The following is a 25,706-nucleotide window of genomic DNA, read 5'->3' as shown; positions in this document are numbered from 1 at the left end:
AAGTGTTGGAGTCTAGCTTGCCATCATACTCGATGTTTTCTCATAGATGGTTGACTTGAGCTATGAAGGATGCTTTTAAAAAATCGATGAAGCATGGCAACGCATTCTCATTGGTATCAATTGTCTTCGGCCTATCCATGATCTACCTCAATGGAGCACAACTGTAGTGCCGTGTTGCTCTTTGCCCAGTTGTTCTTCCATTGGTTTCATGTATTCGACTAGGAATCACATCATAGCATCGCCTTCCAACAAGGGTGCTGGTAGTAGCCACTGTTAAGTGTCACTTGGGGTAAGGAACCTAGAGGGGTAGCTTGCCAAAAAGCCATCCAAAAGGTCATTTATTGCGTTCCTAGTGTGCATACCATGTAGCTTGTGCTTGATGGTCTTCTGAAATTTCTATGCTCTTTGTTTCTTTTACTTGGTACAAGCTTCAAAATGTCATGCAAAAACTTATTCATGATGCGATCTAGCCATAGGTAAAAGAGAACTAGCAATTGAAACCAGAATAATAACCTAGAGTGGTTGCATTGGAGGACAAAACTAAGCACAAGAAACCTTAGCTTGAATATCGATTTCGACCTATTGAAACATTAGCTTGGAGCTACCTTGTACCGATTTAATCAAGGAGGCAAAACCATTGTGACAATAGTAGATCGAGAGGCCTCCTTGGCAAGCGTAGATCGGCCTCAAATGGCAAGCACAACAGCTCTGGTTCCGTGTTGTTTGCTCTCCGCCCAGCTGTTCTTCCATTGGCTTCATCATGTATACGGCTAACAACAATCACATCACTAGAATCGCCTTGCTGGTAGTAGCCACTGTTGTTAAGTACTTTTATCACTTGGGGTCAGGAACCTGGAGGGGTAGCAAGAGCAGAAGCATAGCTGAGAGTTGAGAGTCAATCGTGTCATGTATGAGGAGGATTACTGGCACACATGATTACCGGCATATCAGACACTAAGAGGAGTCTGAGGAGGCATAGCTTTTGCCATGAACATGAAGCACAGAGTCCAAATATTGCACCTCTTGTATTGAAAGCTGACTGTATATATGATGCCTGTTTTGTATGAAACTGGCAGTTCATTTTAGTAGGACTACTATAGCGAGAGAGCACTTGAGCTTTAGACAGGTATTTACCTTCTTACCACCACAGTCAATTTGTTTTTGGTGAAAAGAAACCCGGCTGCTCTCCTCATCACGAATCTCTATTGCTGATGGTTGCTCAGCAATAAATCATCCACCACAACCCACCCCCACACGCACACACACAAAACACAAACAAACTGAATCGAAGCTCTGATACATGATGATGATGATGATGATGCACTGACTGACTGCAAGATGAAAAAGAGATTATTATGGTTTTGCAACGCAGCATAGAGAATGAGAGATGAAGAAATACAGGAAAACTGGGTGTGTACCCGTCCGTTCATTGCTGTAGTTGAAACTCTGTTCAGGACCTCTCTGCAACTGTTGTTGAATCTCACATATGCTCCTCCGGCGTTCCCTCGTTGTTCTGCACCGGCTGTGGGGGCCAAAATAAAAAATAAAATCAGAAACACCAAGAACGCGCTTTCTTTCCACTTTGGGATTTTATTTTGGTAGGGGGGTGCGCCGGGCCTCTGAGGCAGTGCAATACAGAGGCGACGCGCGCAGCCCCCGGGCAGCAAGCTGCCGGGAGGGGGCTGCCCCCATGAAAGAAATTAGGTTAATATCATGTGGCCCGATGGGCCACGTATCAGATATTAAACTGATAAGAACAGTACACTTGATCTTAGCCAAAAGGCCGAGAAAGGTATGAGACACCACGGCTCACCCCTATGGATTTTATACCAGCCCTCGCACTCCAGCCCGCCCTATGGGATAAAAAGGCGGATCCCTCACCTGCTATTCCATGCATATGCTTTGTAAGGCCACAGACATAAAGTCATCGAGCAACCACCTCCGAGTGACTCGAGAAATTAGAATGATCATGCACTTTTCATAACCATCCACCACTAGAGACTTGAAGGATAGGGATGCGCTCATTATCATGGCTTTTGCATCGCTATTATAGTAAGGGTGCCAATACCTAACTATTAATTGCGTACTATATGTGGACACCCATGAAGCCACCAACGTTAGTGTGCTTCCCACCACCGCTACGTCTAGATAAATGAAGAATGGAGAGGCGTTTGCCCCCGACTGTCAAAGAGCATGATGTGTTATCGGCATACCGAGAGAGCTATACCTCCTCCTCAAGTCTTGTAGAAGGTATTGGTGCTACAATCGGCCCACCATATAGCGTGCTAATGAGATGACATTACCATTGATGATGACTGTATAGCACTCCTCAAGACAATCCTCCCGTTGTTATAAACAAGCCCAAGGAAGGGCACGAGTTCACAAACACACCTTCTCATTGCATGTAGATATAGCTATGCCCTAAACTTATAACCGTACACGAAGATGAAGAAGTTGATCCTCCACAATTCGTTGATTCGGAGTGATACGACCCATTGAACTCCTTACTTTTGTGATCGAGGAGAGAGAGAGAGAGAGAGAGAGAGAGAGAGAGAGAGAGAGAGAGTTTTAAACATTGGCTACTATAAGGTGCTACAAGCCAAAATGGCAGAGCTAAAGCAATCACAGGGTTCTTCTCTCCACTCCATATGGAGGTATCGGCACGTGGAAGATTCAAGAGGACACTATCGCATGCCTAACAAGACCCGTGATGTAATTACAAAAGCAAATATGGGATTGCAACCTATCTAAAAACAGCCCCAACTTGAATTGTACAATGTTTCACTTGAATAAAGGGCCAACTCCTGAGACAAGTAATAGCATATTTCCATAAGCTCGAGATTCGTGGCATGATGGCACTGCTTATAATACTCTTTAAAGATATGATACAAACACACTTATGTGGGCACCTATCCTCTACTTCAAGTAAGAGCCACACAACATTATTATTCATTATACCCTTTGTACTAGATATTTTTATACACTCATATGACCAATTTGAAGATGGAATCATAATAAAAAGGGGAGCATGTTAACTCATTCGTGTTAAAATAGCCTAAATATCACATTCTCATTACCAAACTCTGTGTAATATCACCTTTTGAGCCCTAATGTTATCTTGTGCTAGTCATCAGTATTGTGTGAGTCGAGAGTGGAATTTCTTACTTGTTTTTATCCTTCTTTATGGCTTTTAAATCATTGTGTGCTTTAGTAAGAGTGCTAGTACCTAAATATCATTACGTGTGGCTAGAACTACACAACCATTCTATATGGACACTGTAATTGGCACGAAACTTACACCAATGTCGATAAAGCCACCAACATTAGTGTGCATGAAGGTGGTCTTAGTGAAGCCCACTTTTACCATGTCTCGATAAATGAAGAATGGAGAGGCTTGACGAGTGTCAAAGAATATGATAGGATTGGCCATAGCCAATGTTGTAGAAGGTATTAGTGCTACAATTGGCTATACTGAAATCATACTCAAAGGCACCTAGATTAACACTTTACCATCTCCATGAGGCCAAGAAAACCACATTTTTTGTTGATGAATAGTTTATAAAATAGCTAGAGATGGACATTGTTGACCAAGGAGTAATTCAGCCTTTCTATATAATTAAAGGGAAGATTTAATAAAAAAAGGGGAGCATGTTAACTCATTGGATTAAATAAAATAAATCTCACATTTTCAACCCTAAAAAAGTCTTTGTAATATCACATTTTGAGCCCTAATGTTATCTTGTGCTAGTCAGCAATACATGTGTGACTTGCGAGTGAGATTGCTTACTTGCTATAAAGTATGTTTGTACCTTTCCTCTATATTGCGTTCATTATCTTGGCTTTTGAATTGCTTTATGTGCTTTAGTAAGAGTGCCATTACCTAAGTATTAATGCGTGTGGCGGCTTAGTACTACAAAACCATTCTATATGGACACCTTAACTCATACGAATCTTTTACCATGTTCACAAAGCCACCAATATGAGTGTGCTTCAAGGTGGTCCTAAAGAAGCCCACTTTCACCACGTCTAGATAAATGAACAATGGAGGGGCTTGACAAGTGTCTAATAACATGAAAGGGCTAGCCCATAATGTGTTCTCGACATACCAAAAGCAATACCTGAAGTATAGTTATTAGTGCTACAATCACCCCACTAGCGTGCTAACAAAATCTTACTTAAAGGGACCTAGATTAACACTTTACCATCTCAATGAGCTTGGGAAAACCACATGTTTGGGTGAATAGTTTGTAAAATAATTAGAGATGGATATTGTCAACCGAGGAGTAATCCTTTCTATATAGTTAAAAGGAAGATCATTACAACACTTATCAGTATTGCCTCTCAATCACAAGCATGCTACACTTCTAGGCTTGGTGTTGAATGCTCAATTTTGTAGAGAAGTTTCTTGACCGTCGCATAAACCTTCGAAGTTGATAGATTACAAGAATTATTACTCATAACACCCGCCGCCTGAGTGAACAGCCCATATAGCGAGCGCCGCCGACCCGTACGGCCACCACAGCCGGACGCTTGGATATTATCAACCGAGGAGTAATCCTTTCTATATAGTTAAAGGGAAGATCATCACAACACTTATCAGTATTGCCTCTCAATCACAAGCATGCTACACTTCTAGGCTTGGTGTTGAATGCTCAATTTTGTAGAGAAGTTTCTTGACCGTCGCATAAACCTTCGAAGTTGATAGATTACAAGAATTATTACTCATAACACCCGTGTGACGCCTCCGCTACGGCTGCGTCTTCCTCAAGCCGCCATAGCCTAGGCGTGGAGAAGAAGAGAGGGTGGAAGTCCAACCATATAATGACGAGTTAGGGTTTCTCGTTGGGTTTTATACCAAAACCCTGGCCTGTGTCCACACCTCCTAGCCCGGCCGCCCATCTTACTTAAGAGCCGTGCTAACTTAGATGTGTACACACATCGACCAAACCCTAACACCCATTAACCCCTGAACATTACTCCCCCCTTCGAAAAGAGTTTTCGTCCTCGAAAACAAAAGTGGGGAAATGTTTCCTCATCACACTAATGTTTTCCCAAGTGGAGCCTTCCTCTAGACGGTCCTTCCACTTGATAAGAGCTTGTTTTCGAACTTGGTGGGGCGAGTACGTAACATGTGGTAATCCAATACTCTTTCTGGTTCATGAGGTAGTATTGGGGGTTCCACATATTCTACCAAGAAAGAATCATCCACCGGCCTTTCATGACCCATAAGGCGTTTCCTCAAACGGCTTACGCTATCCATAAGCGTCATAAACGTTGCCGGGGCATTAGTAAGACCCAAACGGCATAACCAAAAACTCATAGTGTCCAAAGCAAGTCCAGAACGCAGTCTTGGTTATATCATTAGTGTTAATACGCACTTGATGATATCCTGAACGTAAATCAATTTTAGAAAAATACTTCGCACCTTTGAGTTGATCAAACAACTCATCTATCTTAGGTAGCGGGTATTTGTTCATAATGGTTACCGCATTCAAGGAGCGATAATCCACACACATGCGCATGGATCCATCCTTTTTCTTCACCAAAAGAATGGGCGATGCCCATGGTGAAGCACTATGGCGAATGAAGCCCTTACTAAGGTAATCAGCAAGTTGACGTTCCACCTCAGCTGCTTCAGTCACACTAAGCCTGTACGACGGCTTACTAATTGGTTTGGTGCCCGGAACGACATCAATGCGATGAGGCAAAGCTCGTTCGGGTGGCAAACCCTCAGGCAAATCATTAGGAAAAATATCTTTAAATTCTTGTAACAGTTGTTGCAAAGACAAAGCATTAACTGGTTGCTTAAGATTATTTAAAGAGATTTTAGAAGAAGGTAAAGAGAAAGAAGGCATCGCTGAGGAAGATTCATTTGAAGAAGAAACATCATGCACATCAAACCCACTAGTTTGCGACACACAATAACAAAAATAGACTTCTTCTATTTGATTACTATGCTCCAAAAAGAGAGTTCGGCATTACATATGAGTGGTGTTGGGGGTACATCACGTTCCCCAATAAGTAAAACATGCTTACCATTGGCCTCAAACGTAAACGTATTATGTTCATAACTCCTTTTGAGTGATGACCCTAACCCATACAACCACTCCCGTCCTAAGATGACATCCGCACGAGACATATTCATCACTTGGAAGTCAAGAACCATAGTGTGTTCTTGCACAAACACAGGCACTTGCCGTACTAGAGTATCCCACACATCGTGATCATCCCCCTGAATGGTGGACACCACATAACGATGAGAACTCTTTGTCTCAGGCAACTTTAATTTCTTAACTAATGCATAGTTTAAGAAATTGTGCGTGGCACCATCATCAATGAGAAACGTACTCGATGGCCATAAATGGAGCCATGCATACGGACCAAATCATGTGGTCCAACTGTCTCTTGCCACATAGATGTAGTGAGATTACACTCATGCATCTCGGCCGGCAGTGTGCGAAACCTCTACCGCAGAATACTTAGGATCAGCATCCAAGGGAAGCGTTTGCACCATGTGTACAGCCTTCTCCTTGACCTTATCCTTATTCTTGCGAGGCAACTGTGGACAATTTTTCTTCTCATGATCACTACCTAAGCAATAATAACATAGTTTCTCCTTCTTGGCCCGTTCATAGTCTTGTGGAGACAACGGACCACTTGAGCCTTTAGACTTCTTTGTGGTTTCAGTAGAATTGCTGGCAAGTTTACGCTTATTAGCATAAAATTGCGAGCCATTGAATTTGGCCGGTCTATCCATGCCCTTCTTATCCATGGTCTCATCAAAGATAAGGGCACTTTGGATAGCCGCTTCCAAAGTTTTAGGATACTGGGTTTTAACCTTTGCTTGATATTCTTTATCAAGGCCTCTAACAAACCCACGAACCTTTTGAAAGTCGTCCAAACCGTCTAGCTTGAGAATGACTTCACGATATTTGGACACATACTGATTAGGTGTAAGACCTTCCATCTTGCACTTGTCCCAGGCTGTCCAACTCCGATCTTTCTCGTTTTGTGGTAAGAACTCCTTTTTAAAAGCTACCGCAAACTCCTCCCAAGTCTTAGGGCGAGTTTCAATAGGTAGACTCATCCACCACTTGTAGGCTTTACCTTCAAGTGTGAGACTCGTCTCAGTGACCATAACAGCAGCGGGAGTGCGGCGTAAGCGATGCAAGTCCGTCCACGTGTAAAAATGTATGGACCGCATCCTTGTTACGATCGCTCTCCTCTCCCTTAAACACAGGCGGCTTCACGTTTTTCAACATAGCCCCTTCCTGCGTTGCAGATGGTGAAATAGATTCTACTGTAGGATTTGGAACAAGAGGAGGCATAACTATCGGAATAGGCCCTCCACTTGCCGCGCCGATCCACTTGCAAAACGTGCCATAAATTCAGTAAAAAGTGTGCTCATGTTTGTGAGATTGGTATTGACATTTGTTATAGTGTGCTCAAGTGCAACTACCCTTGAAGTGAGACGCCCAAACTCTAACGTGTCTACCAAACCATAATCGTCTATTGGACTCGCACCCCCTTCGGCATCGGTTATGTTGTCATCCCGATCAGGCGCAACGGCCTGTCGCGAATCACCCACACCACCACCCAAAGGGTGTGCCTCACTAACATCATGCATATCATTCTCAAAATCGAAGTGAACATGAGACGGTTCCGCTGAGGCCATGGTATGCACGTGCTTACAAATAGAGAACGGATTACCTTCAAAAGCGAACTCCAATTGAAGCGTCGTAGAAGAATTCCTCTTGCATGCGCACGAAAATCGAGAAGAGAAATCACCACTTGAGTCGTCAATCAACACATGCATGCAAAAAAGTGTGTTGCATGTAGCATGTCGTTGAAATCGAGAAGAGAAATCACCACTTGAGTCGTCAATCAACACATGCATGCAAAAAAGTGTGTAGCATGTCGTTGAAGATCTGTCCACCAAAAACTTCCAAACTTGGAGCATAGAAAACTCCTCTCACAAATTGAAAGAAGGAAAGTTGAAGGTGAAAAGGTCACTTTCCTTGTAGTTTGTGTCACTTTCCTTGTAGTTTGTGTCCTCCCTTGAAAGAATAAGTAGAGTTCTTTTGAAGAGAAGAACAACACAAGTGAAAAGGTGAAGTGACTAGCACACTTGCCTTGGAGCTTGAGGTGGTGGGTTCAAAACCCCACTCCTTGGATGGTGAAGCCTCCCCCTTGTGCCACTCAAGTAAGATAGACCGGCCAAATTCAATGGCTCGCAATTTAATGCTAATAAGCGTAAACTTGCAATTTAATGCTAATAAGCGTAAACTTGCCAGCAATTCTACTGAAACCACAAAGAAGTCTAAAGGCTCAAGTGGTCCGTTGTCTCCACAAGACTATGAACGGGCCAAGAAGGAGAAACTATGTTATCATTGCTTAGGTAGTGATCATGAGAAGAAAAATTGTCCACAGTTGCCTCGCAAGAATAAGGATAAGGTCAAGGAGAAGGCTGTACACATGGTGCAAACGCTTCCCTTGGATGCTGATCCTAAGTATTCTGCGGTAGAGGTTTCGCACACTGCCGCCGAGATGCATGAGTGTAATCTCACTGCATCTATGTGGCAAGAGACAGTTGGACCACATGATTTGGTCCGTATGCATGGCTCCATTTATGGCCATCGAGTGCGTTTCTCATTGATGATGGTGCCACGCACAATTTCTTAAACTATGCATTAGTTAAGAAATTAAAGTTGCCGGAGACAAAGAGTTCTCATCGTTATGTGGTGTCCACCATTCAAGGGGATGATCACGATGTGTGGGATACTCTAGTACGGCAAGTGCCTGTGTTTGTGCAAGAACACACTATGGTTCTTGACTTCCAAGTGATGAATATGTCTCGTGCGGATGTCATCTTAGGACGGGAGTGGTTGTATGGGTTAGGGTCATCACTCAAAAGGAGTTATGAACATAATACGTTTACGTTTGAGGCCAATGGTAAGCATGTTTTACTTATTGGGGAACGTGATGTACCCCCAACACCACTCATATGTAATGCCGAACTCTCTTTTTGGAGCATAGTAATCAAATAGAAGAAGTCTATTTTTGTTATTGTGTGTCGCAAACTAGTGGGTTTGATGTGCATGATGTTTCTTCTTCAAATGAATCTTCCTCAGCGATGCCTTCTTTCTCTTTACCTTCTTCTAAAATCTCTTTAAATAATCTTAAGCAACCAGTTAATGCTTTGTCTTTGCAACAACTGTTACAAGAATTTAAAGATATTTTTCCTAATGATTTGCCTGAGGGTTTGCCACCCGAACGAGCTTTGCCTCATCGCATTGATGTCGTTCCGGGCACCAAACCAATTAGTAAGCCGTCGTACAGGCTTAGTGCGACTGAAGCAGCTGAGGTGGAACGTCAGCTTGCTGACTACCTTAGTAAGGGCTTCATTCGCCAATAGTGCTTCACCATGGGCATTGCCCATTCTTTTGGTGAAGAAAAAGGATGGATCCATGCGCATGTGTGTAGATTATCGCTCCTTGAATGCGGTAAGAATTAAGAACAAATACCCGCTACCTAGGATAGATGAGTTGTTTGATCAACTCAAAGGTGCGAAGTATTTTTCTAAAATTTATTTACGTTCAGGATATCATCAAGTGCGTATTAACGCTGATGATATAACCAAGACTGCGTTCCGGACTCGTCGCTTTGGACACTATGAGTTTTTGGTTATGCCGTTTGGGCTTACTAATGCCCCGGTAACGTTTATGACGCTTATGGATAGCGTACTAAGGCCGTACTTAGGCAAATTTGTCATTGTCTTTCTTGACGACATTTTGGTCTATAGTTCGACTTTAGAAGAGCATTTGGAACACTTACGAAAAGTTTTTCAGTTACTACGCAAGAATGCACTTTACGCGAAAGAAAGTAAGTGCGAATTTCTCAAGGATAGCATACAATACCTAGGTCATGTAATTTCTGCAGACGGAATTGCTATGGATGCTAGTAAGGTTGTTGCTATTATGCGATGGCCAACACCTTGAAGTATGGAAGAACTTCAAATCTTCTTGGGAATGGCAGGATTTTATCGCAAATATGTGAACGGTTATGCAAAGATTGCCGCTCCCATGACTGATCAATTGAAAGGTGCGGCAATTACCTTTCAATGGCGTGAGGAGCAACAACGTAGCTTTCATAAGCTTAAAGTTGCTTTGGCTACGGCTCCCATCTTGGCAATTGTGGATCCTCAAAAACCATTTGTGATTGAAACGGATGCCAGTGCAAAGGCAGTGGGTGCGGTTCTCATTCAAGATGGTCATCCTGTTGCCTATGAGAGCAAGAAGCTCAATCGTGCTCAACAAAACTACTCAGCTTACGAGCGTGAGCTCTTTGCCATCATATATGCCTTACGAAAATGGCGACATTACTTATATGGTGCGCAATTCGAGATTGTTTTTTATCACGAAAGCATAAAGTGGTTTATGAACCAAATAGATTTGCAGGGTCGAAAGGCCAGATGGGCTGAGATCCTTCAGGAGTATGATTGCAAGCTACGCTATCGCAAAGGACGTTACAATATTGTAGCTGATGCTTTGAGTCGTATGCCAGAGAATTCGCTGTTATTCACAGAGTTGAAAAGCGAATTGTTAGAATTACGAGGCAAATGCAAGCAGGATTCAACATACTCAAAGGTGTGGAATCATGTTCAAATGAGGGGTCCCTCTCACTCACACGCTAGTGTTCCCAGTTCTTCCACACATGGTTCTTCTTTATTACAAGATGAACTACAGCGATGGAAAAACTTTTCCATCGATGATGGATACTTATTCCACAAGGGGAGAGTTTGTGTTCCATTGACACTAGGCGCCAAATTCTTTTTGAGTGTCATGATAGTCCAAGTGCAGGTCATGCGGGCATTCGCAAAACGTATGCTCTCGTAAGAAAGCATTTCTATTGGCCTGGACTTCACAAGGATGTTACTGACTATGTTCTGCAGTGTCAGAAGTGTCAAGTGAACAAAGTAGAACATCTTAAAGCTGGCGGGTTACTGCATCCATTAGAGATTCCCGACGGAAAGTGGAAAAGTATCTCTATGGATTTTATAATGGGCTTGCCCACAACAAATCGTGGACATGATGCCATTTGGGTAATCGTGGACATGATGCCATTTGGGTAATCGTGGATCGATTAACCAAGCTTTGTAGGTTCGTGCCTACCAGAATTGGGACGCCTTTTCGTGGAGAATGTTTACCGACTTTATGGCTTACCGTCCAATATTGTCAGTGATCGCGATCGTAAGTTTAACAGCCATTTTTGGCGAGCAGTATTCAGTAAGCTGGGTACTATGTTGAACCTTAGTACAGCTGATCATCCGCAAACAGATGGTCAGACTGAACGGGTTAATCAAGTGCTGGAAGATATGCTTAGGGCACATATTAGCAAAAAACAATCTGATTGGGAGTCTTATTTGCCTATTCTCGAGTTTGCTTACAATAGTGCAAAGCATGTCTCGACAGGCTTTAGCCCTTTCATGTTGATGTATGGTTTTCAGCCACGTTCACCAGTGTCGGTGGGACTGGCGAATGAGAAAATCAGTCAGGTTAAGGATTTTATCCAAGACCATATGGATATGTTACGCCTTGCACGATTAAATGTTTGTCAAGCGCAAGATCGTTACAAGAAGTTTGTGGACTAGAAACGTAGGCCACTTCACTTTCAAGAAGGTGATTGGGTGTTTCTAAAGGTACCAAAAAACTCCACCAGTTTAAAAACGGGTCCCGTACCAAAATTGTCGCCCCGATTTTGTGGACCGTTTAAGATACTCAAGAAGGTGGGCCCAGTAGCCTATAAATTTAAGTTACCAGCACATTCCAAGGTTCATCCCATCTTTCACGTAAGCCGTTTGAGGAAACGCCTTATGGGTCATGAAAGGCCGGTGGATGATTCTTTCTTGGTAGAATATGTGGAACCCCCAATACTGCCTCATGAACCAGAAAGAGTATTGGATTACCACATGTTACGTACTCGCCACCAAGTTCGGAAACAAGCTCTTATCAAGTGCAGAGGAAGGCTCCACTTGGGAAAACATTAGTGTGATGAGGAAACGTTTCCCCACTTTTGTTTTCAAGGACGAAAACTCCTTTCTAAGGGGGGAGTAATGTCAGGACTATGGTCCTACGGAAGTCGAGCCCTAGCATAAGTTAATAGCTTTCGGAGTCTCGAGAGTATTATTAGTGCTAGCGGGGTTCAGGGGTTAATGGGCGTTAGGGTTTGGTCGATGTGTGTACACATCTAAGTTAGCACGGCTCTTAAGTAAGATGGGCGGCCGGGCTAGGAGGTGTGGACACAGGCCAGGGTTTTGGTATAAAACCCAACGAGAAACCCTAACTCGTCATTCTTCTCCACGCCTAGGCTATGGCGGCTTGAGGAAGACGCAGCCGTAGCGGAGGCATCACAACATGGCTATATATTGGATGAGGGCACTCCGAGCTACACTTGTGGTTCAGAGGAAGTGAGGGAAAGCTAGTACATCATATGGTAGCCATGTGGGCATTTGTAAAGTATTTTTGGTAATATATCTTCAATTACAAAAAAAAAGAGAGGGGAAAGAGAGAGAGAGAGAGAGAGAGAGAGAGAGAGAGAGAGAGAGAGAGAGAGACTTTTTTCCATTGAGAATTATGCATTTTGTGGAAAATTTTCACTAATGTAAAAAAGAAGGTTTTGGGTGCTCAATTAAACTGCTTCAAGATGCTTATTTTAAATGGTCCCCCAAACCTTACAAAAGCTGGCAGGGGCCTGTGGTTCCATGACCCCACTCTTGTGGTAGATCAATTTGAGAAGCTAGGAGGACATACAATAGAGACCATTACCAAGCTATAGCCAAGAACCAAAAGGACCAAGAAGGTGTTGCCTTCACTTGAGTTGTCAAAGGTCTCTGGTCAACCGCAACTTCCCTTCTCATGCTTTATTCTTCGCCAACCTCTAGCTCAGATGCTGCTGGTAAGCTATATATATTTTATTGTTTTAATTTATTCTATGTCTTTTGGGGAGTTCCTATTGTGGAGTTATTCAGGCGTGCGTGCGTGTGTGTGTGTGTGTGTGTGTGTGTGTGTGTGTGTGTGTGTGAGAGAGAGAGAGAGAGAGAGAGAGAGAGAGAGAGAGAGAGATGCTTGATATTGCTGCTTGGTATGGATACGTGGTGGATGTATTTTTTTCATTTATGGATGTTTTTTTTTCATTTATGGATGTTTATGAGGATATCTTGAGGGATGTTTGTGTGGGTATATATAATACTTTTATATAAATAATACATAGAAAATAAATGTACACATTAAGTAGTTTTTGGATTTTCAATGTTGTGTAGTATTATGTTATGTTAGGTAATGACTTCTTATAGATGCTACTAGAAATATAAGGGTACATGAAGGTATGTTGATACATTAGGAAAGTGGATGATGGTATAAGGATGTTGAGATCTGGATGTTACTATACATTGCTTTTATGCTTTTTGATGCGTGAGAATATGTTCGAGATTCTATGCACATGATTGATACCTATGTCGATATTATGTGATTGTTTCATGATGATGAACTATTAGTACTCATCAATGTTGATTTTTACAACAAACCTTTACAATGATGAATCTATCAATGATGATACGGGGTCAATGGTTATAGAACAAGGGGGTCATGCAACTTTAGTCCCCGAATTGATTGTATACTCCCTCGATTGATTCACCCGGTTGGTTAGTGAGGGGGGGAGTACGATGCGTCCCGAGGATAGGGTCTGTGGTGGATGGGTGGACTCAAGCAGTTGCGGGGACTTTGGTGATGGGTAATTAATTATCGGCTAACCCTATGAGTGGCAACTCGCACCTGTGAGAAGTAGATGGCCACCTAGTCTATGGGAGAAGCAAATGGAAGGGTGTCCTTGATTAGTCTCAAGCTTCTTTGTGTCAGTTGTTATGGCCTACTCAAGCTAATTATCTTGGTCAAGTTTGGTCAAGTGTCATCTTGGTTGACACTAGTTAGATGGCTGTTTTTTTATTGCGATGCTATATCGAGCTTCTTTGTGTGAGTTGTCATGGTCTACTCAAGCTAATTATCTTGGTCAAGTTTGGTCAAGTGTCATCTTGGTCAAGTCTAGTGAAGTGCTGTCTTGCTTTTGACGCTAGTTAGATGTCTGTACTTTTATTGTGATGCTATATTTAAAGAAATTTTTGATGTTTTTTTTATATTTGCGTGTCGTTATTGTACTCTGTTAGTCACTTGATGTGGGCGGTACGAGGTAGTCGGATGTCCATTACGTCAATCAATTGAGGTGGTATTGTTGGGTATAAAGTCCCAGTTTCGCCTCCAGACCTTGATCATCGCGTAGCTCTTGTCGAGAGCTTCGCGGCCATATATTTACTTGTACATTTGGCCCTCATTTGGGCCTTGTAAAGGCATTCTTTGTATTTGGTCCGCCGGGCGCCCCATAAGTTGGGCGCCCGCCCATACCCTTGTATTACTATAAATACGAGGTCTCCCTTGAGCCTCAATAAGACATTCAAGATATTCTTGAGCATTGTGTGAGTTCTCTCTCTCTCTCTCACTCTCACTCTTCTCTATCTCCTCTGCACTTCCTTGGCTAAGGCTCTTGTGTTTGAGTCATTCTCCTCCAACAACTGGTATCAGAGCTATGGAGGGAAGCTGTATGCAGAAGCTATGGAGTTAGAGGTGTCTTCCACCACTTGACTACGGGATCGTCTAACACCTCCCTTCTATCATCAAGATGGTGCGTTTTTTTTTAGAGTGCTGCTCTTCTTTTTTCTAACGCAGGAGACTGTTTTTGCTGTTTTTTTCTTGCTCTTCCCTCTCCTGCGTTTTCTGCTCCACCCCTGCTGCCCTTCTGCTGCGTTTTTCCTCTCCCTTGCTTCCCCCTTTGCTGCGTTTCTGCTGCCCCTCTTTGCTGCGTTTGCTGGTTGCTGCGTTTCTGCTGCCCCTCTTTGCTGCGTTTGATGTTCTGTCCTCTCCTTGCTGTACGGCTGCCATCAGCAGCAGCCAACACTGCTGCCAGCAGCCCCACGACCACCAGCAGCAGCTAGGGCTGCAGCCAGCAGCCCCACGACCACCAGCAGCAGCCAACGCTGCAGCCAGCAGCCCCAAGGCCACCAACAAGCAGTCCGGGCTGCAGCCAGCAGCCCCACGGCCACTAGCAGCAGCCGTCGTCGCCTCCAGCAGCCAGGATCTTCGAGCAACCCTCAAAAGACAGCAACATACTGCCCCTCGGGTTTACATCGACATTCGGTGATACTCTTCCGCCGTCTCTTTCACTTGAAGTTGTTTCATCAATCTACGAGCATCCTACATTCAACCCATATCTGGTACATAACATCTTGCTATTGCTTACTTTCTGAAGTGTCAGTTTGATAAGTCATGGCGTCTACAAGTGATCTTAAGGGTCTACTAGAGATTAAGAAGTTTGCAGGCACTGGGTTTGATCTTTGGAAGGTGAGGATTCAGAATATCCTCTATCTGCGGGAATGTGATACTGCACTTGAGCAGTTCAAACCCGCTGCTATGACAGATGATGAATGGGGAATCCTGAACAGAAAGGCCGTTGCCTATCTCCAGATGGCTGTTGCTGATGAGGTTCTTGTAGACCTCAAAGGGCTGACAACAGCCTATGCCGTTTGGGAGAAGCTGAGAAGCACCTATGAGATCACCACGCCAGTGAACCAGGTACATCTCATCAGGAAACTCATGAATATGCAACTTGATGATTCTAAGAATGCAGTAGAGCATATTACTACTTTCACAGGGGTGCTTAATCAGATGCAGGATTCTGGATTGCCTGCTTTTGATGATAAGTTGAAAGCTATCTTTTTGCTCACTACTTTGCCTGACTCTTGGGAAACACTTGTGGTGTCACTTGGGACAAATCCCAACCTAACTTTTGATGGAGTCAGGGGTGCTATTCTCAATGAAGATATCCGGAGGAAGACCTCAGAGACTAGCGGTTCTGCAAATGTCTCACGAGGGAGGATGACCAAGCGGGGAAATACTACTACCAATTCAAAGGGTAGAAGCAAGAGCAAGGGCCAGCAATCTGATGTTACATGCTACCAGTGTGGTCGTAAAGGCCACAAGAAGCCAGATTGCAAGTTTTACAAGATGGAGCAAGACCGGAAGAAGAAATCCAGTCATTCAAATGACAAAAAGAAGGAAAAAGAGAGTAATTCCAGCAAAGCAGAAGAGTTCGAAAAGGACAAGAGCAAGGCCAATGTGGCCTCTGGTGTTGTCATAGAGGAACTGTCTGACTCAGATGATGTGCTATGTGTTTTTTCTGCTAATGCACTTGATGTTCATAACTTGCATGTCACAGAACCAGATGTTATTCATGCCTTGATGTATGAATCTGATGTGCTTTCACAGACTTGGATTATTGACACGGGTGCCTCTTTTCATGTAACTCCTATCAAGGAGTGTTTTGCAACTTTCACTGCAGGCTCCCGAGGAAAGGTGTTCTTGGGGAATGATCATGCTTGCAATATTGAAGGTATGGGCACCGTGAATTTGACTTTGCAGGATGGTAGTGAGTTTGTGCTGCCAAATGTGAGGTATGTTCCTGGTTTGAAAACCAGTCTCCTGTCTGTGGGCCAGCTTGATGCCTTGGGATACACGGCCATATTTGGAAATGGCACATGGAAATTGACCAAAGGCACAAGGCTGATTTCAAAAGGAAGCAAGAAAGGAACATTATATAGCCTTCATGGTCAGGCTTTGTCTGGTAAGTTTATTGCTTTTGCAGAGGTACGCTCCCACATGGAGCTTTGGCATAAGAGACTTGGCCACATGAGCCAAAAGGGTCTCTCCATTTTGTCCTCTTTGAACAAATTTGATGCAAAAGGAAGCAAGCTTGATTTTTGTAATGATTGCTTGTATGGGAAACAGAATAGGAGTTCTTACTCCTCTCGTGCCTCTCGCAAGGCTGAAAAGTTGGACTTGGTCCACTCTGATATATGCAGCATGCCCATTAAATCTAAAGGTGGTTCAAAGTACTTTGTGTCTTTTGTGGATGATCACTCACGAAAAGTATGGATCACTTTGTTGAAATCTAAGGATGATGCTTTTGCTGCATTTCAAAAGTTTTATGCATTTGTTCATACTCAAACAGGAGTGAAGATTAAATGCTTACGCACTGACAATGGGGGTGAGTTTGTTAGTACTAAATTTCAGAAATTTTGTGATGATAATGGCATTAAGAGGGAACTTACACCCCCCTATAGCCCCTCTTCAAATGGTGTGGCTGAAAGGTATAATCGTACACTGTGTGAAAGAATTCGATGCATGCTGTCCACAGCTAATCTCTCTCAGGATTTTTGGGGAGAAGCCTTGAAAACTGCAGTTCATGTTTGCAATCGATCTCCACACACAGCTTTGAAAGGTGGAATCCCTGAGGAGGTTTGGTCTGGCAAACCGTCCTCATATGCCCACTTACGCATCTTTGGTTGTGATGCATATGTGCATATCCGCAAGGAAGACCGGAACAAGCTTGATGCTAAGTCCGAGAAGGGCACCTTCGTTGGCTACGGTGATGAAGGTGAGATGGGCTACCGTGTGTGGTTGCCATCAACCAACAAAGTGGTTCGCAGCCGGGATGTTGTATTTTATGAGGCAAAGCTGCTCCGTAATGTTTGTGCCTCTCATGGTGATCAGAAAAAGGTCAAATTTCAGCAAGGGCAGCCACCCATTGATGCTGAAAATGAGCCCCAGGATGCTTCACAAAGGGCTGAAGATAATGAGTCCGTGATATTTGAGCCAGAAGAGGTTGGACAGCCGCTTCATGCTCCTGGAGGTGTAGGGCAGCAACCCCTATATGCTGAAAATCAGGCTGTTCGTGAAAACCCGCAGCCTTTTGATGCTGAAATTATGATTCCTCCCGATATTGACCCCCAACCAGCCAATGATCATTGGGTACGGAGGTCTACTCGCTTTCGGAGGGAACCTCAGCGTTTTGATCCCTCTTTGCAACATGTTTTGCTTACAGATGAGGGTGAGCCTCTTACTTTCAAAGAGGCTAAGTCTTGTGAACTCCGAAACAAGTGGGAGCATGCTATGCAGGAGGAGATTAAGTCTCTACATGCAAATGACACTTGGGACTTGGTTGAGTTGCCCAAAGGAAGGAAGGCTATTCCTAACAAGTGGGTGTACAAAGTCAAGACAGTTGACGGCCAGCCTAAGTATAAAGCCCGCCTTGTTGCTAAGGGCTATGCTCAGAAGGAAGGGATTGATTTTCAGGAGGTCTTCTCTCCTGTGGTCAAAATGACCACCCTTCGTGTTTTGTTTGCTCTCACTGCTGTTTTGGATTTAGAACTGTATCAGATGGATGTAAAGACAGCTTTCTTACATGGTGATTTAGATGAAGAGCTGTATATGAAGCAGCCTGAAGGCTTTGTCATTCCTGGCAAAGAACATCTGGTTTGTAAGCTGAAGCGCAGTCTCTATGGGCTGAAACAAGCCCCGAGGCAGTGGTACAAAAAGTTTGATGCTTTCATGCTTAACCAAAAGTTTAATCGTAGCCATGCAGATCATTGCTTGTATACTAAAACTGATGCAGATGGCAGCCCAGTGATACTTGTGCTGTATGTTGATGACATGCTTCTTGCAGGGAAGAATAAGAGCATTTTGGAAGCTCTTAAGGACCAGCTGAAGTCAGCTTTTGCTATGAAGGACTTGGGTTCAGCTGAACATATTTTGGGTCTTCGGATTAGACGGGACAGAGCACAGAAGTTGCTTTTCCTCTCACAGGAGAAGTATATCCAGAAAGTCCTTGATAGATTTAACATGGCTGATTCTAAGCCTTTGGGTGCTCCATTGCAGCCCTATGTTAAACTATCCAAGGATGATTGCCCAAAAGATGATGATGCAGCCAGTACTATGCGTGGGATCCCTTATGCTTCTGCTTGTGGATCTCTTATGTATGCTATGGTTGCTACACGGCTAGACATTGCTCATTCAGTGGGAGTAGTCAGTCGTTTTATGTCCAACCCGGGCAAAGCACATTGGGATGCTATAAAGTCTATTTTGAGGTACTTGAAGGGGACACAGAAGAAATGCCTTATGTATGGTAAAGGTCCACTTGAGGTGCAGGGTTATTGTGATTCAGACATGGCAGGTGATTCTGATACCCGCAAGTCTACTAGTGGGTACATCTATACTCTTGCAGGTGGTGCTGTTTCTTGGTGCTCTAGACTCCAGAGGATAGTAGCACTTTCTACTACTGAGGCCGAGTACATCTCCGTCACAGAGGCTTCTAAGGAGGCCATTTGGTTAGCACGCCTCGTCACAGAGTTTGGATTGCCAGAGAGGGCTCCGGTCCTTGGTTGTGATAGCCAGAGTGCCATATACCTGGCTAAGAATGCCATGTTTCATGCTCGTACCAAACACATTGATGTACGGTATCACTTCATCAGACAGGTGCTAGATGATGGCTTGATCAGTTTGGTCAAGATTGGCACTCATGAGAACCCTGCAGATGCTCTCACCAAAAGTTTGCCAAAAGCACAGCTTGATATGTGTCTACAGCGGGTGGGAGTTAAATAGCTTAGAGGAGCTTCACTGGCCCTTTAAGTGGGAGGTTGTTGGGTATAAAGTCCCAGTTTCGCCTCCAGACCTTGATCATCGCGTAGCTCTTGTCGAGAGCTTCGCGGCCATATATTTACTTGTACATTTGGCCCTCATTTGGGCCTTGTAAAGGCATTCTTTGTATTTGGTCCGCCGGGCGCCCCATAAGTTGGGCGCCCGCCCATACCCTTGTATTACTATAAATACGAGGTCTCCCTTGAGCCTCAATAAGACATTCAAGATATTCTTGAGCATTGTGTGAGTTCTCTCTCTCTCTCTCACTCTCACTCTTCTCTATCTCCTCTGCACTTCCTTGGCTAAGGCTCTTGTGTTTGAGTCATTCTCCTCCAACAGGTATGACATTCTAGTCAACCCTCAATAGACGAAGGACCCCATATGTGGACTTTTAGTTGCTTTCTTTGTTTAGCCCATGTGGGGGGACCTCACATGTGGTATCAAAGCACATGTTTCGTTCACCTAAGACCGGTGGGTAACAAGATTTTCATGCTTTCCATTCAATTAAAATGCATAAAACAAGACCTAGAGTTGATCTTGGCAGAGGGCTTAGTTTCTATAGCAAACTTGAGAGTAGCTCATTGTGCCAAGTGTCCCATGAGAGAAGCAACAAAAAGAATTAAAATGTTGATTAGTGGTGCATGTGAGAGATTAATGCTAATCAAAATTACCTTGCACATGAGACAATGAGAAATAGATTTAATGGTCTATATAATACAAAACACAAGTATTTACGATCATGAACTTAGATCTTGGATGAGATTTTAGTTATTCATACATAAATAACTTGTTAGTTCATAGCTTTGTAATTATCTCCAAATTTTTTTTGCCCTGTATGAGAAGATGATATGAGATGCCTAAAATGAACTCTAAGCTACCCTCTTATAGGGTTTGTTGCTACTGGTTGGGTTCAACTTGGCCACCTCAAAAAGTCATCCAAAAGGTCATTTGTTGTGTTCCTATTATGCATACTATATTGCTTGTGCTTGATGGTCTTCTAAAATTTCTATGCTCTTTTCTTCTTGTGCCTGGTACAAACTTAAAAATATCTTCCAAAAACTTATTGATGTGATCTAACCATAGGTAAATGAGAACTAACAAGTTCATCATTAACTTGGAGCTACATTGTACCGATTTAATCAAAGGATTCATACGCAAGGAAAAACCATTATGACTTGTCTACTAAAGAGTACACGAGCTCACTAGGAAACTCACTCAAAGACGACATCCATTGTGATGTTGAAGTTACACTTGACTATGGCTTACGCGTCTTCTGTAAGACCTTCTCGAACCTTCCCGTGTGAAACCATCTTTTCTCTTATCTTAGTGGAGTTTCCCTCCACCTTGGCATCAGACGGAAGCATCAATTGGGACGATCGAATATACGATTATAGAAAAAGTGGGGCTAGAGTTAGCGGCGGTGCATTTGCATTAACTATGCGTGACTACGTGGTAGAAGAAACATGATGTTTGTGGCCATGGAGAGCTTAGTTACTGCACTGGGTACTGGAGACTTCGTTACTACAACAAACTTGGAGTAGCTCCCTATGCAAATTAACTAGAGGATTTTAATTATTATAACAAACCTGGAGGAACTCTTTGTGCCAAGTGTCCCATGAGATTAATGCTAAGTGCACGAGATCAATGCTAATCAAACTTATCTTACAAACACACAAAAGACAACATTGGAAATCGACTTAATCTAAAGTATAATACAAAACATAGAGATCCTCATTATGCATACGTATTTCCAAATGCTACTTGCATTCAAGGCTAAATGCTGCAAACAAACAATTGTATGACCCTATATGCGTGCAATAACTAATGATATGAGATGCCTACAATGAACTTTAAACTACACTTTCATAGTGTTTGTTGAAGCTAGCCAGCCATCCTTTCATGACCCCAAAAAGTCATCGAAAAGGTCAATTCCTATTGTGCTCAACTTTTGTCCCAATTATTGGTGCATGTCATGGGCACCTCTGGGCACCTATTGGGCTGTCAAAACAGCCCTGAATAAGCCATAATGTTTCACCTACTTTGCCTAGAAAGTGACTGCAAGTAGGAAGCATGTTCATGTGGTACTCACTTGCGTGATGTAGGTGACACCAAGGACTTGGCGTCCGAGAAGACCCTTGGGGGTACCCCTTGTTAAACAAGTTTGACACATTGGAATTTCAAGTCTTCCACAATTGTATGTCAACTCCACGTTATGTCATATTCATGACCTTGACAAACGTCCAATCTATGAAAGTACCCATCTTGTCCCTTTCAAACTTCAGCAAGTACAAAGCAATGGGTGACCTTATTAGCAAAGGTGAGTTTTTCATTTTGAGTTTTGTTGTAAAACCCTCGAAGCGGTCAAGATTCTGAAGTGATGGGATACAGATCGGGGACCCTCAAATTTGCCACACTGGCAATCATAATCGGTTCCTTGTGCTACTAGGGGCCCTATCTTGGTTCCCTCAAATTTGGCACACTGGCAATCATAATCAGTTCCGCTATTGGGCCCTATCTTGTGATCTTCTCCCATGCTTCAAACTGATACACCTAGAATGCCAAGTGTTGGAGTCTAGCTTGCCATCATACTCGATGTTTTCTCATAGATGGTTGACTTGAGCTATGAAGGATGCTTTTAAAAAATCGATGAAGCATGGCAACGCATTCTCATTGGTATCAATTGTCTTCAGCCTATCCATGATCTACCTCAATGGAGCACAACTGTAGTGCCATGTTGCTCTTTGCCCAATTGTTCTTCCATTGGTTTCATGTATTCGACTAACAATCACACCATAGCATCGCCTTCCAACAAGGGTGTTGGTAGTAGCCACTGTTAAGTGTCACTTGGGGTAAGGAACCTAGAGGGGTAGCTTGCCAAAAAGTCATCCAAAAGGTCATTTATTGCGTTCCTAGTGTGCATACCATGTAGCTTGTGCTTGATGGTCTTCTGAAATTTCTATGCTCTTTGTTTCTTTTACTTGGTACAAGCTTCGAAATGTCATGCAAAAACTTATTCATGATGTGATCTAGCCATAGGTAAAAGAGAACTAGCAATTGAAACCAGAATAATAACCTACAGTGGTTGCATTGGAGGACAAAACTAAGCACAAGAAACCTTATATGTGTGCAATAACTAATGATATGAGATGCCTACAATGAACTATAAACTACACTTTCATAGCGTTTGACACATTGGAATTTCAAGTCTTCCACAATTGTATGTCAACTCCACGTTATGTCATATTCATGACCTTGACAAACGTCCAATCTATGAAAGTACCCATCTTGTCCCTTTCAAACTTCAGCAAGTACAAAGCAATGGGTGACCTTATTAGCAAAGGTGAGTTTTTCATTATGAGTTTTGTTGTAAAACCCTCGACGCGGTCAAGATTCTGAAGTGATGGGGTCCCTCAAATTTGCCACACTGGCAATCATAATCGGTTCCTTGTGCTACTAGGGGCCCTATCTTGGTTCCCTCAACAAATTTGGCACACTGGCAATCATAATCAGTTCCTTATGCTATCGGGCCCTATCTTGTGATCTTCTCCCATGCTTCAAACTGATACACCTAGAATGCCAAGTGTTGGAGTCTAGCTTGCCATCATACTCGATGTTTTCTCATAGATGGTTGACTTGAGCTATGAAGGATGCTTTTAAAAAATCGATGAAGCATGGCAACGCATTCTCATTGGTATCAATTGTCTTCAGCCTATCCATGATCTACCTCAATGGAGCACAACTGTAGTGCCATGTTGCTCTTTGCCCAGTTGTTCTTCCATTGGTTTCATGTATTCGACCAACAATCACATCATAGCATCGCCTTCCAACAAGGGTGCTGGTAGTAGCCACTGTTAAGTGTCACTTGGGGTAAGGAACCTAGAGGGGTAGCTTGCCAAAAAGCCATCCAAAAGGTCATTTATTGCGTTCCTAGTGTGCATACCATGTAGCTTGTGCTTGATGGTCTTCTGAAATTTCTATGCTCTTTGTTTCTTTTACTTGGTACAAGCTTCAAAATGTCATGCAAAAACTTATTCATGATGCGATCTAGCCATAGGTAAAAGAGAACTAGCAATTGAAACCAGAATAATAACCTAGAGTGGTTGCATTGGAGGACAAAACTAAGCACAAGAAACCTTAGCTTGAATATCGATTTCGACCTATTGAAACATTAGCTTGGAGCTACCTTGTACCGATTTAATCAAGGAGGCAAAACCATTGTGACAATAGTAGATCGAGAGGCCTCCTTGGCAAGCGTAGATCGGCCTCAAATGGCAAGCACAACAGCTCTGGTTCCGTGTTGTTTGCTCTCCGCCCAGCTGTTCTTCCATTGGCTTCATCATGTATACGGCTAACAACAATCACATCACTAGAATCGCCTTGCTGGTAGTAGCCACTGTTGTTAAGTACTTTTATCACTTGGGGTCAGGAACCTGGAGGGGTAGCAAGAGCAGAAGCATAGCTGAGAGTTGAGAGTCAATCGTGTCATGTATGAGGAGGATTACTGGCACACATGATTACCGGCATATCAGACACTAAGAGGAGTCTGAGGAGGCATAGCTTTTGCCATGAACATGAAGCACAGAGTCCAAATATTGCACCTCTTGTATTGAAAGCTGACTGTATATATGATGCCTGTTTTGTATGAAACTGGCAGTTCATTTTAGTAGGACTACTATAGCGAGAGAGCACTTGAGCTTTAGACAGGTATTTACCTTCTTACCACCACAGTCAATTTGTTTTTGGTGAAAAGAAACCCGGCTGCTCTCCTCATCACGAATCTCTATTGCTGATGGTTGCTCAGCAATAAATCATCCACCACAACCCACCCCCACACGCACACACACAAAACACAAACAAACTGAATCGAAGCTCTGATACATGATGATGATGATGATGATGCACTGACTGACTGCAAGATGAAAAAGAGATTATTATGGTTTTGCAACGCAGCATAGAGAATGAGAGATGAAGAAATACAGGAAAACTGGGTGTGTACCCGTCCGTTCATTGCTGTAGTTGAAACTCTGTTCAGGACCTCTCTGCAACTGTTGTTGAATCTCACATATGCTCCTCCGGCGTTCCCTCGTTGTTCTGCACCGGCTGTGGGGGCCAAAATAAAAAATAAAATCAGAAACACCAAGAACGCGCTTTCTTTCCACTTTGGGATTTTATTTTGGTAGGGGGGTGCGCCGGGCCTCTGAGGCAGTGCAATACAGAGGCGACGCGCGCAGCCCCCGGGCAGCAAGCTGCCGGGAGGGGGCTGCCCCCATGAAAGAAATTAGGTTAATATCATGTGGCCCGATGGGCCACGTATCAGATATTAAACTGATAAGAACAGATACTACACTTGATCTTAGCCAAAAGGCCGAGAAAGGTATGAGACACCACGGCTCACCCCTATGGATTTTATACCAGCCCTCGCACTCCAGCCCGCCCTATGGGATAAAAAGGCGGATCCCTCACCTGCTATTCCATGCATATGCTTTGTAAGGCCACAGACATAAAGTCATCGAGCAACCACCTCCGAGTGACTCGAGAAATTAGAATGATCATGCACTTTTCATAACCATCCACCACTAGAGACTTGAAGGATAGGGATGCGCTCATTATCATGGCTTTTGCATCGCTATTATAGTAAGGGTGCCAATACCTAACTATTAATTGCGTACTATATGTGGACACCCATGAAGCCACCAACGTTAGTGTGCTTCCCACCACCGCTACGTCTAGATAAATGAAGAATGGAGAGGCGTTTGCCCCCGACTGTCAAAGAGCATGATGTGTTATCGGCATACCGAGAGAGCTATACCTCCTCCTCAAGTCTTGTAGAAGGTATTGGTGCTACAATCGGCCCACCATATAGCGTGCTAATGAGATGACATTACCATTGATGATGACTGTATAGCACTCCTCAAGACAATCCTCCCGTTGTTATAAACAAGCCCAAGGAAGGGCACGAGTTCACAAACACACCTTCTCATTGCATGTAGATATAGCTATGCCCTAAACTTATAACCGTACACGAAGATGAAGAAGTTGATCCTCCACAATTCGTTGATTCGGAGTGATACGACCCATTGAACTCCTTACTTTTGTGATCGAGGAGAGAGAGAGAGACAGAGAGAGAGA

General features: G+C 43.4%; 2 long non-coding RNA genes and 2 other non-coding genes across 8 annotated transcripts; all 4 read right to left on the bottom strand.

Annotated features, from left to right (window-relative positions):
- Positions 1 to 249: 249 nt before the first annotated feature.
- On the bottom strand, positions 250 to 1,774 carry LOC147612024 (uncharacterized). Of its 4 annotated transcripts, none has more exons than XR_015263635.1 (3): positions 1,419 to 1,774; positions 1,135 to 1,331; positions 250 to 1,069 (listed from the first exon to the last, which is right to left on the bottom strand). It is a non-coding gene; the product is annotated as an uncharacterized LOC147612024 (long non-coding RNA). The 4 variants fall into 4 exon arrangements; XR_015263634.1 differs by having other exon boundaries at positions 251 to 1,069; positions 1,146 to 1,331; XR_015263633.1 differs by having other exon boundaries at positions 251 to 1,054; positions 1,146 to 1,331.
- Positions 1,602 to 1,796, bottom strand: LOC147612023 (U2 spliceosomal RNA). The gene has a single exon (XR_015263716.1). It is a non-coding gene; the product is annotated as a U2 spliceosomal RNA (small nuclear RNA).
- A 20,292-nt stretch (positions 1,797 to 22,088) lies between these two features.
- On the bottom strand, positions 22,089 to 25,025 carry LOC147612021 (uncharacterized). Of its 2 annotated transcripts, none has more exons than XR_015263630.1 (3): positions 24,574 to 25,025; positions 24,290 to 24,486; positions 22,089 to 24,209 (listed from the first exon to the last, which is right to left on the bottom strand). It is a non-coding gene; the product is annotated as an uncharacterized LOC147612021 (long non-coding RNA). The 2 variants fall into 2 exon arrangements; XR_015263631.1 differs by having other exon boundaries at positions 24,301 to 24,486.
- LOC147612022 (U2 spliceosomal RNA) lies at positions 24,757 to 24,955 on the bottom strand. Its single transcript, XR_015263710.1, has one exon. It is a non-coding gene; the product is annotated as a U2 spliceosomal RNA (small nuclear RNA).
- Positions 25,026 to 25,706: the final 681 nt, after the last annotated feature.

This window comes from Cibotium barometz, chromosome 46 (assembly GCF_041138505.1).
Source record: "Cibotium barometz isolate CiBa-2024 chromosome 46, ASM4113850v1, whole genome shotgun sequence".
Lineage (NCBI taxonomy): Eukaryota > Viridiplantae > Streptophyta > Polypodiopsida > Cyatheales > Cibotiaceae > Cibotium > Cibotium barometz.
The sequence above is the reverse complement of the archived record's forward strand: the minus strand, read 5'-3'. Positions and strand labels throughout refer to the sequence as shown.